Consider the following 18276-nt stretch of genomic DNA (forward strand, 5'->3'; position numbering starts at 1 on the left):
TGGGGGTGGGGCTCTGACCCTGGCACAAGGCCCCCTCTCCTGCCACTGTTTCCGCTGTGTCTCCTGTCCCCCCAAGGGTGGGGGGGGGGCTGGAATGCAAATCTGGTGAGGACCTGTACAAGCTCTGCTTCAGGGCACAAGCACCCCTGCCCAGGTCCCCCTCTGCCCCAGCAGACACCGGTCACTCTGGACCTCGGGAGACCACAGGGACCGACCACAGGAGGCCTCAGAGGCCCGGGGTGGCCCCTCCAGGGCCAGGCCTCGGCCACGAACCCCTCCACGTCAGCACCACGGCCAGCTCCAGCAGCTGCCAGCAGGGGGCGGGGCAGGTGGGCCGGTTTCCATGGGAACCATGGAGCTGCCCCACCCCCTTGGCTGGCAGGCTCTGCCTTGCTCTGGCCCAGAGCTGATGCTGAGGTGGGGACTGGCATTGGGCAGCCCTGCCAAGCCCATGTGACAAGTGGGAGCCTCTGGGTGGCCCCACCCGGCCTGGGGACAAGCCTTCTCCCCCCCCTCCTTCTGGAGGTGGAGGCAGGCCTGAGCGTCCCCCCCCCCCTCCGTCCCGGCTTTGTGCCCCATAACTCCGTGGCCTCGGGTGGGCCCCTCTCTCTCAGCCCCGCTTCCTTGTCTGAAAACAGTGGTCAATCCTGACCAGGAGCCAGCACAGACACAGCGCCAGGGTCACAGACTCCTGCTGCAGCAGTCATGCTTAGTGTCACTTACGATTACAGATGACAGGTAGCAGGAGGGCTGGGGACAGCCAGGCCCAGCGCACAGGGACTCAGAGGAGCCAGAGAGGGCTGCTTTGGGCTGCTGGGGGACACGCCCTCCAGCAAGGACTAGTGTCCCCTCTGTGCGGGGCCAGGCAGGGTTGCCAGGATGGAGGATGGGACCCTGCCTTCTGTGGACAAGGGCTGGCTGGGGCAGGAGGTTGGTAAGGGCTCTAAAGGACTAGCAGGGGGCCGGATGGTAGCACACTGGGTTAAGCACAAGGACCAGCGTAAGGATTCTGGTTCGAGACCCCAGCTCCCCACCTGCAGGGGGGTCCGCTTCATAAGTGGTGAGGCAGGTCTGCAGGTGTCTTTTTCTCCCCGGCTTCCCCTCCTGTCTCAATTTCTCTATCCTATCCAACAATAATAACAACAGCAAAATGTAAAAATGGCCTCCAGGAGCTGTGGATTCGTAGTGCAGGCACCAAGCCCCAGCGACAACCCTAGGGGAAGAAAAAAAAAAAAGAACTAGCAGTGGGGGGGGTCCTTATTGTCACTGCCACCAGACCAGGCTGCCCCCATGGGAGCCAATGCCCCTCCCTGGGCGTGGCTGGAGGGAGGGTTTCATTCTTACCGACAGATCCTTTTGGGGGATCGGATGACACAGAAATGAGTAGAACCTTCTGGGCGGGGCAGGGGAGGCACTCTAGGCCCCCAAGTAGCACTGATAAGCACATGCCTGAGCCAAGTGGGTCTCCCGCTAGAGGCCTCTGGGCCGGGCTGGGGTCCAGACCTGACCCCCCCCCACACACACACACACACATTCCCCACCTGGGCTCACGTCCTGCTTGGTGCCTCTCACCCCTCTGCTGTGAACGCCCTTCACTTCTATCCTGGTGACTACGTCTCGTCTCCAGAGGAGGCTCCCACCACTGGCCTCCTGGACAACTGTCCCCATCCTGACCTTGGACCCCCACTGGGGCCCTAGATCCACGTCTTCCCCACATGGCTCCCACTCAGTGCCGTGGACAGGCCCCTCACTCCCAGCCTCCCCCAGGCCGACCCGCTCACCCCAGGGCCTTTGCACATGCACTTGTCTCCCCTAAGTGCTGTCAGTGTCGTCCACCACAAAGACAAGGGGACTGTGGGCCTCCTGCTGACCACGGGGCCAGCTACAGCCCGGGGCACAGCGGACTCTATCCTGGTGCTCAAACACACAGCCCTGTCCTGTCACTGCGGGTGAGGTCACTCAAGCTCTACCGTCACCCACCATCTCTGAGACCTGGGGCAGGTTTATGCTCAGGGCAGCCTGGAGTGTTCGCCGTGCCAACTGTTTCAACACAAATGCCGCCTCCTTCTGGGGGCTTCTCCTTGACCACCCAGTCTAGGCCAGCGTCTCCCTTGGCCACACCCCTGCTCTGGCGCCCTGATTGGTGAGCCCTCAGCAGCCCCCCTGCCCTGGTCCCCTTCCTTGTGGGGAAGCACCTCTTTCCAGAGACCCCCAGAGACAGCTGTGGCAGCAGAGCCCAGATGGAGTCTGTGGAGACGGCTGTGACAGTTTCAAGTAACCCCGAAAGACCTGTGCACCAAGGGGCAGCTCTGAGAGGCCCCGCCCGCCCTGGCCAGACTGGAGTGCATGGAGGGGCCCTTCCTGGGGCCTGACCCGGTCCCCCATGACCAGGAGGGGCAGTATGCAAAGCAGAGCCAGAGTCGCCACCTGGCCGGAATGTCCTTGTCAGAGCAAGGCTTGTCCCGGGCAGACGAGTGACAGCTGGATCCCGTCCAGTTATTTCCCAACACCAGAGGCCACTCTGGCTGCTGGGGGGGGCAGCTTCTCCCCACTTACAGCACCTGGAATGCTGCTGATCCTGCTGTAAGGGAGGGGGGCTGTCTTCCTGCGTCACCCCCAGACTTGCACCTCCTGACCTCCTAGTTCCCTGCAGTGTCACCACCCCCAGACACCCCCCAGAATGACAGCCTGGGGGCTGAGCCCAGCTCTCTCACATGCACTCCTGCCAGCACATAGTATGTGCTCAGCCTGCCATGCCCCATGGGGGAGCAGAGTCTCTGAGAGGACAAAGGATTGTCTCAGACTCCAGCCAGAGACTTATCTCTGGTGAAAGTCCCCAGGGACACCCACCATCCCATGGGGTTTGCCACCCCTGGCTAGATACTGGCCACTGCCCCTGGTGGCTTCCGGCACAACCCCCAACCCAGAGGGCCGTCAGGGGATGAGGATGTCAGCTCTGTGTCATGGCCACTGTGACCACCCATTCCAGGCAGTGACTCAGGGCCCAGGGGCTCCCTGTCTGGAGCTGGGGGACACAGCTGCTTCTCCCCGTGGTGAGGGCTGCAACTGCAGGTGCGGGGCCCTCAGGAGGAAGGGGGCACCCTTGGGAGCCAAGACTGCGGAATGCAGGGTACAGCCTGGAAACCTGGAGCTCCAAGCATGAACAGGGCTCACAGGGCAGGGCTGAGTAGCCTCCAGGGAGAGTGTGGCAGGGGCGTCTGCCAGCTCCTTGCCTGTGCCCCAGCACAGAGGCAGCACCCTGGGGCTCGGGGTGTCGGGGGCCACCTGCACGGGGGCCATGGGGGCAGCAAGGGCATTGCAGCAGGGACCCCTGACACCCAGGAACCGACAGATCCTCTGCACTACATCACCCCCTTGAATCTTTTCTCACTCACTGTGGCCTGGGAGGGGTGCAGTGGATACAGTGCCGGAGCCTCAAGCACGAGGTCTTGAGTTCAGTCCCCCACAGCACCTGCCTCAGGATGATGCTGGCTCTTTCTTTCTGGCTCTCTCCTCTCTCCTGAGTGAATATTGAAAAGCCAGATGTTGGGAGTCGGGCGGTAGCGCAGCGGGTTAAGCGCAGGTGTGGCGAAATGCAAGGGCCGGCGGTGTAAGGATCCCGGTTTGAGCCCCCGGCTCCCCACCTGCAAGGGAGTCACTTCACTGGCGGTGAAGCAGGTCTGCAGGTGTCTGTCTTTCTCTCCCCTCTCTGTCCTCCCCATCTCTCTCCACTTCTCTCTATCCTATCCAACGACGACATCATCAACAACAACAATAATAACTACAACAATAAAAAAAAAGGGCAACAAAAGGGAAAATAAAAAATTTTTTTAAAAAAGCCAGTTGTTGTCTCACTAGTCAGGGAGAAGCCAGCAAGCCCAAGCTCCACCTTGTACACCTGGTGCCAAGGATGGACGCCAGGTATGAGAGCCCAGCATGCCCCTCATTGTGCTGAGGTGGACAAGGCTGTTGTCCCGACATTCTAGGAGGGGAAACGGAGGCCATGAGAAGGGAAGCCCCCCTGTGAGGGCCTGACAGAGCCAGGATCTGACCCAGACCCACCGGACCCAAGAGCTCAGGAAGCCAGGAGGGTGGTGGGGGGGTGTGAGAGACAGGGGGAGAGGGGGACTGGGAAGGGTGTGCAGGACCAGGCATCCCTTCCCCCTGACCATAGGAAGCCACAAGGCCTGGGCGTGTGAGGTCCCCATGCCCCTTGCCAGCTGTGCAGCCCCGGAAGGCCACTGGCCTCTCTGTGCCTTGGCCCCCACGCCTGACAAAAGGGGTGCAGGTGAGCCAAAAGAGGAGAGGTGATGGGGTGAGAGCCCAATCACAGGCAGGGCAAGCACCTTACCAAGACCAAGGCCCTGTGCTCAAACCCTGGCACCACAAGGGTGCACCATGCCAGCACTGAGGGAGCTCTGCGGATGGTAGAGTGGTGTCTCCCGTCTCCCTCTCTCTCTACGTGAAAACAGACAAACTGGGTCTGGGGGCCACTCAGCCGTGGTGTGTCTGCCCAAGGCCCTGCACCCCACCCAGTGCCAGATACAAATACTAAAAGAAACAGCAGGGCAGGTGGGCCAGCCAGCCAGGCTTGGGGTGCCCCGGCCGCTGACCTGCTCCAGGGTCAGGCCCCGCCCCACCCGCCCACCCCTGCCCTGCACGGTGCCCGCGGAGCGGCTGGAGCGGCTGGTCCCCCAGGGCCTGCGCCAGCCCTGCTGCTGTGTGTGTGTCGTCGCGGCAGCTTCTCTGCAAACATGTTAATTTGTTTTCATTTTGTTTTTTTTCCCTCGCAGGATAATTGGGTGAGTTTGAAGTCTTGGCGAGGCTGCTGATTATAGCTGTTTGGGCTGTGCCCTCGGGGGCTGGGCCCTGTGAGGGTGGTGGCTGGGAGAGGGGCTGGGGCGGGTACCTCCTGCTAGCCAGCCCCCCACTGGGCCCCTCAGCACCCCCAGCGGGGTGTAGGGGACACCCTTCTGACACCTCCCCATTTCTGGGCCTGAGGCACTGGCTCCCTGGTAAAGAGGCAGGCTCCTCGGGAGGCAAGACCCTCAGACTCTCTTGGTCTGGTTTGTCTTTGGGAAGAAGAAAGAACCAACAGCTCTGGAGGTGCTGAGCCCTCTGACCACGAGGCCGTGGCCACTCTGCTCCCAGTGCCACCTGGGAGAGAAGGGCAGGGCCTGAGGGGGCAAGGGAGGACTGTCCCCTGCCCTCAGGTGTCTGTCAACCTCTGCTCTGAGGTGTTCTGGGAGCTAGGGTGGGCGCCTCCCGCCTCTCCCCTGTCCCATCCCCAGCCACTGGTCCCTGAGTCTGTCTGTCCAGACAGGCCCAGGGGTCAGGTCATGGGAAGCCAAGGAGGGGCTTCCAGTCCCTGGCTCTGTGCCCCCAGGGGCTGGGCTCACCACAGGGACCCCAAGTGTGTGCAGAGGACAAAAGCACAGGGCTGGGTCCTCCGGGAAGTGTAGTCTCCCTGAGACCCCGGGACCCTGGACAAGTCACCCAGGAAGCTGGGCCTAGGCCAGTCAAAAAGGGGTGCCACAGGGCTCCCCAGAAGTCACTGCTACCCCTCACCTCCTGGGTGGCTGGGTGCCTGCAGCCTGTCTCTCTGAGGTTCACCCTGTCCTGGCCAGACACACCCAGCACTGGGGGGAGAGTTTCTTTTTATTCTTTTAAAAACATATATAGTGGAAGAGCAGAGTGTGCAGTGGGGCTCGAACCCAGGGCCTCACACAGGCCAGGTGCTCAGTCTGCCACAAAGCCACCAGTTTCAGCTAAGGCGAGGGGGGTGCCAGGGCTCCCTGTGTGGTCTCCCCTAGAGTGACAGCTGCTGGCCCAGGGTCTAGACCGGTGTCCACCTGGGCCCACACAGCCTGAGGCCCCAGGGCACTGGGGAAGTGCTACAGAAATGACTTTTTTTTCCTCCAGGGTTACCGCTGGGGCTCATTGCTGCCAATATGAGTCCCCCACCCTTGGTGGCCTTTTTTTTTTTTCTATTAGAAAGGACAGAGAGAGACTGAGGGGGAGGAGAGATAGAGAGACACCTGCAACCCTGCTTCGCAACTGGTGAAGCTTCCCCCCTACAGGTGGGGAACAGGGGCTTGAACCCCGGTCCTTGGGCATGGCGATGTACGTGTTCAGCCAGGTGTGCCACTCCCAGGCCCCAGGAAATAACTTTGCAGCCGGCCTGGTCCTGGCCCCTGACCAGCTGAATGAGCGCCACAAGTGGCCTGTGTCCCCATCCACCACAGGGTCACGCAGCCCTTGTCTGCAGGGCCACTGGGTAGGAGGCCCGTAGGGCACACAGGAGGCCCACAGCGCAGCTGCACAGCAGAGACAGGCCCTGCACAGAGGCTGGGCGCCCCTCACCCCTTGCCCAGGGTGGCAGCTGGCAGCACCCCACCCCCACGAGAGCCACACAAAGGAGCCTCTGTCCCCACCGCCTGGCTGTCCCCCATCGGCCCCCTGTCTCCACAAAGGCCGAGTCTCCCACCCTGCCAGCCTGACCTCAGATGACCCCTTGGCTCCAGGGGTCCCGGAGAGGTCCACTGGGCCCCGTTCTCATCTGCACAGTGGACGCACAGCAGGGCTGGGGTTCGCTCAGGTGATGGGGGGCTGGGCGCCTGGGACCCCCAGGGTCTCTGAGTGGGTCTCAGCATTGGGGGTGGGCAGGGGTCCCTAGGCTGGGTCAGGTCGTACCCTGTGAGCTCCCCAGGGGAGCTGCCACCCCCTCAGGCTGGGGTCTGAGCCCATACTGTCCCAGCCTAGCGTCTGTCTGTGCAGCACCTGCTATGTGCTGGGGGCTCCTAGGCAGGTGTGGGAGGGTGAAGCCGGATGGTGTAGTGGTCAGTGTCCAGGCAGCCGGGTGCAAAGCCAGGCTCCAGTCAGGGACCCTCACTTCTGGCTGTGGGGAGAATGGCCCTACCACTGCCTCCACCCCAGGGAAGGGGAAACTGAGCCAAGGCACCCGGCTCACCCTGGGAGCTGGACCAGGATTCGCCGCCAGGGCTGGGTGACCCCCTTCTCCCCCGAGGGGCTTTTTGCTAGTGGCACATTGCTGCCAGGTGGCCTGTGGAGGACGGGACAGGAGACCCTGGCCCCAGCCTGACCCAGGTGCCCCGGCCTGCCCCCCAGCTAATTACCCAGCCACAGAGCGTGGGTAATTAGGCTGCACCGTGGGACCTGGGTGAGCGGAGTTCCCCTTCTGTTTACAGTGACTGCAGGAAAGGAGACGCAGCAGCTGACACGCGAGGCAGCAGACAGCGTCCCGGCCGGCTCCTTCCCGGCCTGATTGGCATTAATTGTGAACGTTTACAAAGCACAGCTCGCGCCTGACGTGGTTTCAAGTGAGCGCTTCCTTTTAATAGTTCTAATGATCACACAGGAGCTGCTGGTGGGGGGTGTGGGGCCTCTCCCTGAGACCTTTCTGGGAGGGTGGCACCAGGCCCCGTGAGGCCTGGTGTGAGCACCTGGCTGCCAGGCTGAAAGGCTGCGGGGACACCCACCGGTGCCGGCCTGGGCTCTGGGGCTACTGCTTCATGTGGCGACGGGGCTGTGGGGTCTCCGCCCCAGGCAGGCTGCTAGCTCTGTGCCCGTGACCCTGGCCAGCTGGAGGCATGGCTCCTCTGGCCTCCTTGTGGGAAGGGGCAATCCTCATGGGGGCTGGGTACCATTGACATCAACAGAGAGGATGTGAAAACCCAGGATTTCTCCCATGTCTGGGGCCTATGCCCCTGGTCTTCCGCAGAGTCCTTCGGCTATTTCATTTGCTCACTAATTTAAACTGTCCATCTATCCATCCATCCATCCATCCATCCATCCATCCATCCATCCATCCCTCCACCCATCTGTCCACTGAGTGGCCACATAAGGACCCTAGAAAGACACTTGTGACAGAGACTCTGCATTGAGGAAGGAAGACAGACAAGCAGATACCTTCTTATCCCCATCTCACTGGGGAGGAGACTGAGGCGAGGACAGACTGACAGACAGACAGACAAACAGTGGGGCTCTGGTGGCAGCCTGGGGCAGAGGAGTGCTCTGTGGGTCCCACAAGCAGCCCCCAATCCCAGGGAGCAGTGGGGTCTGAGCTGTGCAGCCCCTCGCCCTGCCAGGGCTCAGCACCACCCCAGTTCCCACAGCCGAGCCTTGGGAGGCGTTTCAGTCAGGGGAGGGGAGGGGAGGGGGTCTGGGCAGAAAAGATGGTTTAACAGGGATTTTTTTTCCTTTTACATATGGTGTCACAGATGGGCCCACAATCCATAGAAACTGTTTGCAATTAAACTCCCACTCTGCATGGCTGGGCCGGGGTGGGGGTGCTGCCCACAGGACTCGGAGGGGGGCCGGGTGACTGCAGAGGGGCTTGGCTGGGTGCCCTCGAAAAGGAACCTCCTGCCCGAGGCTGGGCCTCGGACCTGAGGCCAGCCTTGATGGGTGTCCAGCAGGTGGGGGCTGAGGGATCTGAGCCTCTGCCCACTTGATGGGAAATGAAGGGTGGTGCCAGGGAGGGTTGCCAGGGCTCCTCTGCATCTCTACAGCCTTGGGCAGGGGGGAAACCGAGGCAGGCTGGGTGGGGGGTCATCAGGGGCCCAGGAATGAGGGTGGTACCTGTGCCCCTCGCAGCGAGCACTATGCGGGGCGCAGAATCAGAGCTCAGCCTCAGTTTCCCTCCCTGCCCCAGAGCCACCAGGGCCAGCTAGGATGGGGACGGAGGCAGCCTGTGGCTGGGAGACCTGGAGATGGTGACAACTGTTAATGGGAGGAAAGGAGGCCTAGGTGCCCCCAGCCCTGGGCAGGGAGAGAGTCATAAAAATAGCTTGTTCTCTCACCTGCTGGGGCTCCGCGGATGTTCCCGCTAATTGGGTCTAACATCCCTGTCTTGTTCTCAAGAGCTAAATCAAGAGCGGCCGCCACCGCCTCGGACTAATTATATCCGGCCCGCAGCCTCCTCTCCCTGCCCTGAGCCAGAGGACTCTCCGGCCACATCTCTCCCCCCAGCCAGGTGTGGCCTCCTAGAGGCTGCGGGATGGCCCCTGGGAAGGGATAGGGACAGGCACAGGAACAAGGCTGGGGGGCCTGCCTGGTGCATTCCTGTGGCCCCATCTCCTGGGCCTGGTGTTCAAGCTGGGGGGTGGGGCGGGATGGTCAACCCTTTACTTACTCAAGCAACAAACTCTCCTGGGTGCTTCCTCCCCCAAGTGTGCCGGACACTGCTCTGAGCCAAGGGCTGTGGCAGGCCAGTGGCAGCGGGGGCATCTGGAAGCTCCTTGGCACTGAACGTGTGCGGAGGGGATGCCAGGGACCCTGGCCCACGTGGCTGGAGAAGCGCCCCATCCTCAGGGAAGGGGCAGGGTGGGCAGGTGGGCCTCATGCTCAGGCAGCTGACTGATTGGGGCCGCCCGTCCAGCCCTGGCAGGAGCCCAAGGTCAGGCGAGGAATTCGCGGGGAGGGCGGCGATGGATTGGTGATGTCTGCCAAGGGCACGGCGGTGGGAGGCAGGCCTGGCGGCCATCCTTGACATTTGACAGAGGACATGCCAGTCAGGGCTAGGCAGGGAATGCAGTCATGGCCGTGCCACTCAGAGTGGGTCTGGGGTCCCCTCAGCCTCGCCCAGTCCAGTGCCCTGGGGGCTGCTTCTGTCACCACCTCCTGACCCCAATTCTGGGTGGAAGGGAGCAAGGCCTCAGGGATGCTGAGTAAGGAGACCTTGAGATCCTGGAGGGCTTCCCAACAGAGGCAGTTTTGGCCCTCCTGCTTTACAGCCTCATAAGAGTAGGCGAGGTAATGAGATATCAAAGCAAGGGGCTTAGCCTGGAGGACAGCAGGCGCTGACACCCCATTTCTGTGGTCCCCTTAACAGGCAAAGGGGTGAGAAAGGAAAGCCCCGGGGGACCAGTGGTGGCGCCCCTGGTCGAGCACACATGTTACAATGTGCAAGGATCCGGGTTCAAGCCCCTGCTCCCCACCTGCAGGGGGAAAGCTTCACGAGTGGTGAAGCAGGGCTGCGGGTGTCTGTCTCTCTCCCTGTCTATCCCTCCCCCCCCATTTCTGGCTGTTTCTATCCAATAAATTTAAAAAAAAAAAGCTCTCAAGCCAGCACCTGTTAGTGTCTTCTCCTCCAGGGAGCCCTCCCTGGCTGCCTCTGATCTCCCAGTGTGCTGAGATGGAGGGGAGGGAGTGGGGGAGGGGACTGTGCATCTCTGGCACTGTGCCCACACACAGGGTTCCTTGCCACCTTCAGCCCCGAGCCTGGCACTGAGCAGTGCAGCTCTGAGCGAGCATCACTTCTACAGGCTGAGGCCACCAGGCCCTGCCCCTGGGAGCCTGGCTTCCCTGCTAGCCACCTCCCCAGTGCCCTCTACATATCCACAGGGACTCCCAGCCCCAAGCAGCTGCTGGGGCCATAGGCTTGACTGAGACTGGAGCCTGGAAGCCCCAGCCTAGCTCCGCAGGGCTCAGCGAGGCCCCCAGCTCCCTGTGCACCCCAGCTCACACCATGCACAGGCCCGCGGGCCTCCCCTCGGCCTCTGAGGAAGGCAAGGCCCAGAGAGGCCCAGTGACTCGGCCGAAGACTCAGAGCTGGGGTGGGGGGTGCGGGAGCTGGAGTGGCCTCAGCCTGTGGGGTCCGAGCTCCTACAAAGGCCGTCGGGGGTCAGGGAAACAGCTCCCCTGGACAGTGTGCTGCTTTGCCATGTGGCAGGCCGAGCCCAAGCCCTGCTGCACTGAAGGAAGTTTCAGTGCTGTGGTGTGTGCATTTCTATCTTTAAAAAAAAAAAAAATGTGGTTGGTGATCCAGGAGGTGGTGCAGTGGACAGAGCACCGGACTCTCAGGCATGAGGTCCTGAGTTCAATCCCCGCAGCACACGTACCAGAGTGATGGCTGGTTCTTTCTCTCTCCTCCTATCTTTCTCATAAATGAATAAAATATTTTTTGAAAATGTGGTTGGACTTTCCTGGGCCCCCAGCCCCTCAAGTCACACCCCTTCCACCACGAGAGGCTGTGACTGCTGCCCTTGCTCCCGGAGGGGAGGGCACTCCGTCCAGCACTCCTGCTTTAGCGCCCTGACCTCTTGACAAGAATCATTACTTTGATTATTTTTTCCCCCGAGCCCTGCTCATCTTTGGTTTATGGTGGTACTGGGAATGGAACCTGGGAACTCTGGCGCATCAGGCATGAGAGTCTTTCTGCAGAACCTTTATGCCGTGTCCTTGCTCCTTGCCCTCTAACCTCTTCTATGCTCCCTGTGTCCTTCCTGGTTGTCCCCTCACAAGCCCCCCACCCCCACATCACCCCCTTCACTCCAGTCAGGGTAGATCTAGCCAGCCTTGGAGCAAAAGCCGCCTCTGTCAGGAAGCCCTCCAGGACTGGCTACAGTCCTTCCCTTTTTTGCAGGTCTCTGCTCCGGCCCTGCTCTACTGGGTCCAGAGCTGGAGTTAGTCACAGACTCTGGACTCCCGAGAGCTGTGGCTGTCAGTGTCCTCAGAGCTCTGACCTGGGTTGGGGGGGGGGGAGTGTCTGCCGGGCAGAATCATGAGGTGGTGAGGGAGGAAGGCCAGCACCCAATTCTGGCCACCCACTGGCCTGCAGCCACTCTCCGGCTGTGACCTCTGTGCCCGCTCCCTCCCTGGTGAAATGGCCTGTACAGCAGCACCTGCGGGCCCTGGGCTGTGGCACAGACCTCACACAGGACCCACCAGGGCCAGCTCCTGTGATGCCCAGGTGTGACTGTGGCGCCCCCACCCCACCTCCCGGCTCTCAAGGGGTCAGCCCAGGAGCCTCTACTCCTCAGAAACAGGCCCCCCACCGCAGGAAGGTGGGCACCCCTGTCCCCCCACGCCAGCCACCCTGCCTTTTGTTCTCAACCTCCTTCGGGAACCCCGTCCAGGTGGGTGAGGACTGTCCCCCCACTCCTCCCCCTCGCTGCCCCCTCAGACTCCAGAACCCCCCTCCCGCCCCCAGCCCGCAGCAGACTAAAATAGTCATTAGGCAGATTTCAAAAGATGTCAGTAGCTTATAATTATAGTCGACATCCTTCCGAGATAAAAGTGATTACCTTGGATGCAAATCACTTAGCAACCAGCCGGGCGGGCAGGCAGGCGGGCGGGAGGTGGCCGGGCAGGCGTCGAGGAGAGAGCCAGGCACAATGGCTCTTGACACGCAAATGGGTTAACACAATGCAGGCGGCGGGGGCGACGGGCGGCCGGGGCTCGGAAGTGGCGCTTTTGTGTTCTCCCCGGAACCCACAGCCGCCTGGTTGGATTACGGCTGCCAGGTCCCCCGGCCCCTTCCTCCATTTGGGGGGACTGGGAAGCCGGGGTGCGGCCCTGCCAGGGCTTGGCCCCTCCTCCCCCTCCCCCAGTTCCGCCAGCAGTCACGGGTGCTTGCCGAGCGTGAGTGCCCTGGGTGGTGGCCGGGAGACCCAGCCAGCACCCACCCTCCCCCCCCCCCCCGCTGCTCTGGGGGAGGGGACTGAGCTCAGAGAGGCAGAGTCACCGGCCCAAGGTCACACAGTCTGGTCCCCAGCTCTCGAGGGCTTAGATGGAATTAGTCAAGTCACAAGCGCTGGGGTGCAGTTACCACTCTCTCTCCTGCTAAACAGCCCCAACAAGTGTTCTCTGCCTCCTGGGGGACCCCTTCAGTCCAGGGTCACAGGTCCCCTCCTGGCGTCTCCCAACCATCTGAGTGGGGGGCTGGGTGGGACCCTCACACCCCCGAGGGGTGGGCACAGGCACAGGCGGGAGCTGTGCTGGACAAGGAAGGGGCCAGTCTGACCCCAGGCTGCAGTGGCCAATAGCCTGGCTTCAAACCCGGTTTCAGCACAGCAAGCATCCCTCCACAGCCCCCCACCCAGGCCTTCCTCCCTGCAGGGGTGGGGGTGGAGGTGTACCCAACAAGTGGGTGTCTGCCCTGCACCCACAGGAAGAGGGGGAAGGCCCGGGGCCAGGCCCTTCAGGGCCGAACCTCCATGGCCGGCCGGCTGGGCGCCCAGGGCCCGTTGCCGCCTGTTTCCCCTTTAGTGACGGTGCCACTGTCCAGCGCCACTCAGAGCCCGTAGTGGGAGGGAGCAGAGGGGCTGCGGCTGAAACCTCCGGAGACCCCGCTTGCTGCCTGGGGAGGGGAGGGGTTCCCTGGCGCACGGCGAGTTTGCCTCTAAGCTGGGATCTTGGAGAAGCGCGCACGGCCCCCTCCCCTCTGCCGTCCCCCGTCCCCGGGGCCCATGTTTCACGACACCGCGGCATCCCTGCCAAGCCCTGCCAAGCCCGTGGCAGCGCCAGGGGCTGGAGGCCGCGAGTCTCCCCCCGCCCCCCCGCCCCCAGAGCCTGGCAAAGCAGCTTCTCATCCCAACGGCCCCAGGACCTGTCACAGCTCCCCACTGTCATCCCAGGAAAGGGGTCACGGCGGTGGTTTCTCCCTCCCCAACCCTGCAGACTCTGAGGTCACAAGCCAACAGGGCTGCTGCCCCAGCAGGGAGGAGGGAGCCGTCCCAGCCCTGAAAGCTGCCCGGCCCTCAGCTCCAAAGTGTGCGTGTGTGTGGGGGGGTGGCAGCTGGGAGGAGGGTGTTGGTGACACCCGGGTCCCCTCACCTTGGGGTGGGACAACGGGGGGAGGGGGGGCGCCTGGATGGGGTGGGGGGCAACAGCACCTCCTCTGTAGGGTCCACGCTGAGCCCCCCCCCACCTTTCTGGAGAGTCCCACCTGCCTCTGGATGTGGGGAGGGGGTCCCCCTTTGCTGGCAGAAAGTTGCTGTCTCAGGGAGCCCGGCACCCCCAGACACCTGCCAGGTTATCCAAGCTAATGGGGGGGGGGTCGGCAGAGACAGCTGGCACCGCTTCCCTCCCCGCACAGGGCGCTGGGGATTGGGGTCAGCAGGCAGCACCCGGGGGGTGCGCCCTCACCCCGACCCGGTGACAGTGTCTGATGTCAGCCCGCGAAGCCCACGAGGAGCCCCACGTCCCTGGGGGTGCAGCTGTGAAGGGGGCCTGGCTCCCCCCAGCCCAGAGACGAGCGTCTCCCAAAGCGGCCCCCTGACAGCCCGAGCAGATGCCCCGGGAAGATGGCAGAAGCCTCCGGGCAGGCCCCCAACGTGTCCCATCCTGGGGGGCGGCGGCGGGGGGGGGTGTCTCCCAGTACTCCGGGGGTTCCGCGCGGGGGGGATGGCGGAGCTGCCACCATTGTCTGTCGGCTCGAGAGGTGGGTGACTGCCTGCCTGCAGACGCGCGGCCCGGGGACCTGCGGGCCCCCCACCCCGACCCCGCACCCCGCCGGCGGGGCCAGAGCGGGCGCGGCCGCGGGACTCACCGGGTCAGCAGGCCGTCCGGGGGCGCTGCGGGGGCTCCGGGGCTCAGCGCCGCATCCTCGGGGCCTGTGCTGCCCGCGTCCGGCGGGGGGCGCTGCGCCTCCCCTCGGGCCCGGCTGCGGCGGCGGCTCCGCCCGGGGCTCCTCCCGGGCCGCGGCCCCGCTCCCCGCTCCCCGCCCCGCCGCAGCCGGCCTTTGTGGCGGCCCCGCGCGGCCGGGTCCTGGGCGGCGCGCACCTGCGGGCGGCGGGCGGCGGGCGGCGAGGACGCACCGGGCCGCGGGGGAGGGGCGCGGGGCCTGGCGCCTGCGGCCTGGGGGCGGCGGGCTGCCGCAGCGGCGCTCAGGCGCGCATGGCCCCGGGCTCCGGCTCGGGCTCGGGCTCAGCCCGCGGGCGGCGGCCCGGTCTCGGCTCCCGGCAGGCGCGCACAGCCGCTCCACCGAGCCGCCCGCCCCGCGGTCCCGCCGTCCCGCCCGCTGCTCTGCTCCGGCCCGACTGACAGCGCGAGCGCCCGCAGCGCCGCCGCGGCTGCCACGGCCCCGCCCACCTCGCGGCGGACCAATCGGCGACGGCCGAGAGGCGGTTACCACGGTGACGCGGCGCCGCGTCCCGCGGGGGGCGGTGCTGGGGGCCGCCACGCGCGCTTTTCGCGGCAAAATTCAAAGGCCGGCAGGGCGGCTCTCCAACCTCCTCCCCCAAGCTGGGGCCGGAGGGACCGTCCTCGCGAGGACTTCAGATCCCGGCATGCAGCGCGCCGATACCGTACCGAGAGGCCTGGAGGTGGGGCGCAAAGCATGCTGGTACTCGTAGTCCCTTTGTAGGAAATGGGGCGGTAACTTGCGCATCATCTTTTTAAGCATAACTTTTAAAAAATATCTTTACTTGGGCAGAGGGTAGTAAGTATAATAGTTATGCAAACAGACTCTCATGCCTGAGGCTCCAAAGTCCCAGGTTCAGTCCCCCGCACCACCATAAGCCAGAGCTGAGCAGTGCTATGGTTAAAAAAAAAAAATCTTGAAAGCAATTACAGAAGCCAGACCTTCCACCTTCTGCATCCCACAACGATCTTGGGTCCATACTCCCAGAGGGGTAAGGAATAGGAAAGCTATCAGGGGAGGGGATGGGATACGGAGGTCTGGTGATGGGAATTGTGCCAGGTTGTACCCCTCTTATCCTATGGTTTTGTCAATGTTTCCTTTTTACAAGTAAAAAATTTTAAAAATCTTTATTTATTGGATAGAGACAGACAGAAATCGAGGGGGAAGAGGGAGGGAGAGAGAGAGAGAGAGAGAGAGACTTCCAGCACTGCTTCACCACTCACAGGGCTTTCCTCCTGCAGGTGGGGAGCAGGGACTTGAACCTGGGTCTTTGAGCACTGTAACGTGTGCGCTCAACCAGATGTGCCACCACCCGGCCCCCCTCCCACATCATTTCTTGAGCACATATTTACCGAGCGAGGCATTGTCCACCATGGTTTCATTTAGTCCTGAGAAACAACTGTATAAGAAACTCGTTTAAAGTAATAAAAATAGGGGCTAGGAAAGAGCTCACACTCTAGAACACACATTTCATGAACAAGGACCCGGGTTCAAATGCCTGGCCAAAGCAAGGGAGCTCCATGCAAAGGGGGAAGCTTCCTGAGCGGTAGAGTACTACCGTGGGGTCGTCCTTCCTTCCTCACTGTCCCTCACTTCTCATTTCAGAAAACTGAAAATGGTAGGTCAAGGGAGGCTGTTATCACACTCTCAGTTTACAGAGGAAACAACAGAAGCTTTGAGGATGTGATACTGTCCCTAAGGGTTTGGCCTGGATTTCCAGCACCACAGCAGAGATCTGTGGAACAGGAGTCATACCCCCATCACCACCACCACCACCACCCCACCTTGTACCCCCTCCCAAGAATCCCCACTGCGAATACAGGAGGCAGGTCTGCTACCTACCTCCCCCAGCCCCCACCCCACCCTCACCCCTTAGCAGACATGCAAACAGAGATACCAGCTGGCCTGGGGGCCCAGATTGGAATCCATCGAGCTAGCTGCATCCTGCCTTTCAATTTCAAACAGTCTCATCTACTCAGGTGGCTGGCCTGTGGATGGCTGGTTCTGCAGCTGGAGGGGCTGAAGGCTGGGAGTACGTTGTGTCCATACACAGCAACTGGAGCTGACATTACAGGAAAGACCTCAGGATCCTGCCCACCCCTTTCAGTGGTCTGTGAGACCCTCGAGTCCTTGCTACCTGACTTTTGTGACTCTGCCTCCCCGTCTTGCCTATGAAGTGCATCCCTGCAGGGCTGCTGTGAGGGCAGAAGGAGCGGTGGCAGGGAGAGAGCTCAGAACACAGTACGTGCTCAGTAAATGCCGGCTGTGGTGCTGCCGGCAGGAAGGGCTTTGGAGACCTGCGGGGAGGCTCCAGGCTGGCCCAACTAGGCCACCGGCTGCCTTATCTAGGGCAGGAGCTGGCCTGCTTTCAGGCTGCCACGCGCGGAGCTGTTCTGTTTCTCTCCAGCTGCCCCGCCCCCTCACTGAGTTGGAGTGGAGGCTGGGAGTGTACCTGGAAACACGAGCCAGCACCAGCTGTCCCTGCTCTGAGGCCAGTACTGCCAGCGATGGGTGACAGGAGGGCACGTTGCCCAGGAGACAGCTGGGTGGACCCAGGCATGGACAGGTGGAGAGCTCGAGCCAATTCCAGCCAGGCGGGGCGTGGGGCAGGTGGGGCATGGGGCAAGAGGGGTGTGGGGCAGGTGAGACCAATTCCAGCCAGGACCAGCCATGACTGGCTGAGTAAGGGCAAGCCTGGGGTGGGGGTGGGGGGTTGACACAGCTTCCCGTAGCTGGAAGACTGCCTCCATTGTGAGTTACCCTGGGGTGACAGAGTCAGGGTGGGTGCTCTGAGCTATTTATAGCCCACTCTACTTGCTCCTGGCACCCTGGCAGCAATGAGGTCTCCGCCAGCAACCCCCCCAATACTCTTCACACACACACACACACACACACACACACACACACACACACACACGAGGTCATACGAGGACAGAAGCAGGTCCCACACCCCACCAACCCCAGACCTACCAGGCTTTACTGGGGCTCTGCTAATTGACTGGGTGTGACCCCAGGGGTAAGAGGAAGGATCTGTCTCTTCCCCTCTCAGGTGGCTGGCTGGGGAGACAGCTCAGCTGGCAGAGTGCAGGACTTGCATGTTGGGGCCCCAGGCTTAAGCTTTGTCCACATGGGCTGGTTGCTTCCTCATTCGCTCTGGTCCCACTTTCTATCATGGAATATGAAATAAATAGAAATACATCTGTAAAATGTAGTGAAGGGACCCCCCATTCCCCCCCCAGTGGTTTGCAAAGGTCCCATGTAACTCCAGCAGCACGCAGACAGAGACAGATGAACTTAAACGCCCCCAACACAAACAGTCCAGGGCGCCCTGGTGTATGTGTGTGTGTGTGGGGGGGGGAGTTAGGGAGCAGAGTGGGAGGAGGGAGGGCAGTGTTTCAGAGGCTTCCTATACCCTTCCAGGTGGCCCTGGAAGATGCCTCCCCCAGCCCTCTGCTGCTCATGGTCCTGTCCAGTCGCTGTGCATTATGGGATGGAGACAGTGTCAAGATGGATTTGATCCGGTCCACCAGAGCCCTAGGCAGGCAATCGGGGCAGGGGGACACAGGGCAGGGAACTCCTCACTGTCCCCATCCACACAGGCTCCCGCCCCCTCTTCCATGTCATTCATCCAGGTGCTCCTCTTGCAGATTTCAGCTAGGGTGACATCTCCTCCTGGAAGCCTTCCCTGCCAACCACCTTCCAGGCTGGACCACTTTGCCCCATCACACGCATTTTGTTTTTTATTATTATTTTTTTATATTTATTTATTCCCTGTTGTTGCCCTTGTTTTATTGTCGTAGTTATTATTGTTGATGATTGGTGATGTCGTTGTTGTTGGATAGGACAGAGAGAAATGGAGAGAGGAGGGGAAGACAGAGACGGGGAGAGAA

General features: G+C 62.1%; 1 protein-coding gene across 2 annotated transcripts in view; it reads right to left on the reverse strand.

Annotated features, from left to right (window-relative positions):
• The window catches only part of FAM222A (family with sequence similarity 222 member A), a 34796-nt gene extending 20260 nt beyond the window's left edge, over window positions 1–14536 (reverse strand). For both annotated transcript variants that reach the window (XM_060192603.1, XM_060192602.1), the window contains exon 1: window positions 14294–14536. The gene's annotated coding sequence lies outside the window, so the exon portion shown is untranslated. The remainder of the gene's footprint in view (window positions 1–14293) is intronic.
• Window positions 14537–18276: the final 3740 nt, after the last annotated feature.

Source organism: Erinaceus europaeus, chromosome 6 (assembly GCF_950295315.1).
Source record: "Erinaceus europaeus chromosome 6, mEriEur2.1, whole genome shotgun sequence".
In the NCBI taxonomy this organism is placed as follows: Eukaryota; Metazoa; Chordata; class Mammalia; order Eulipotyphla; family Erinaceidae; genus Erinaceus; species Erinaceus europaeus.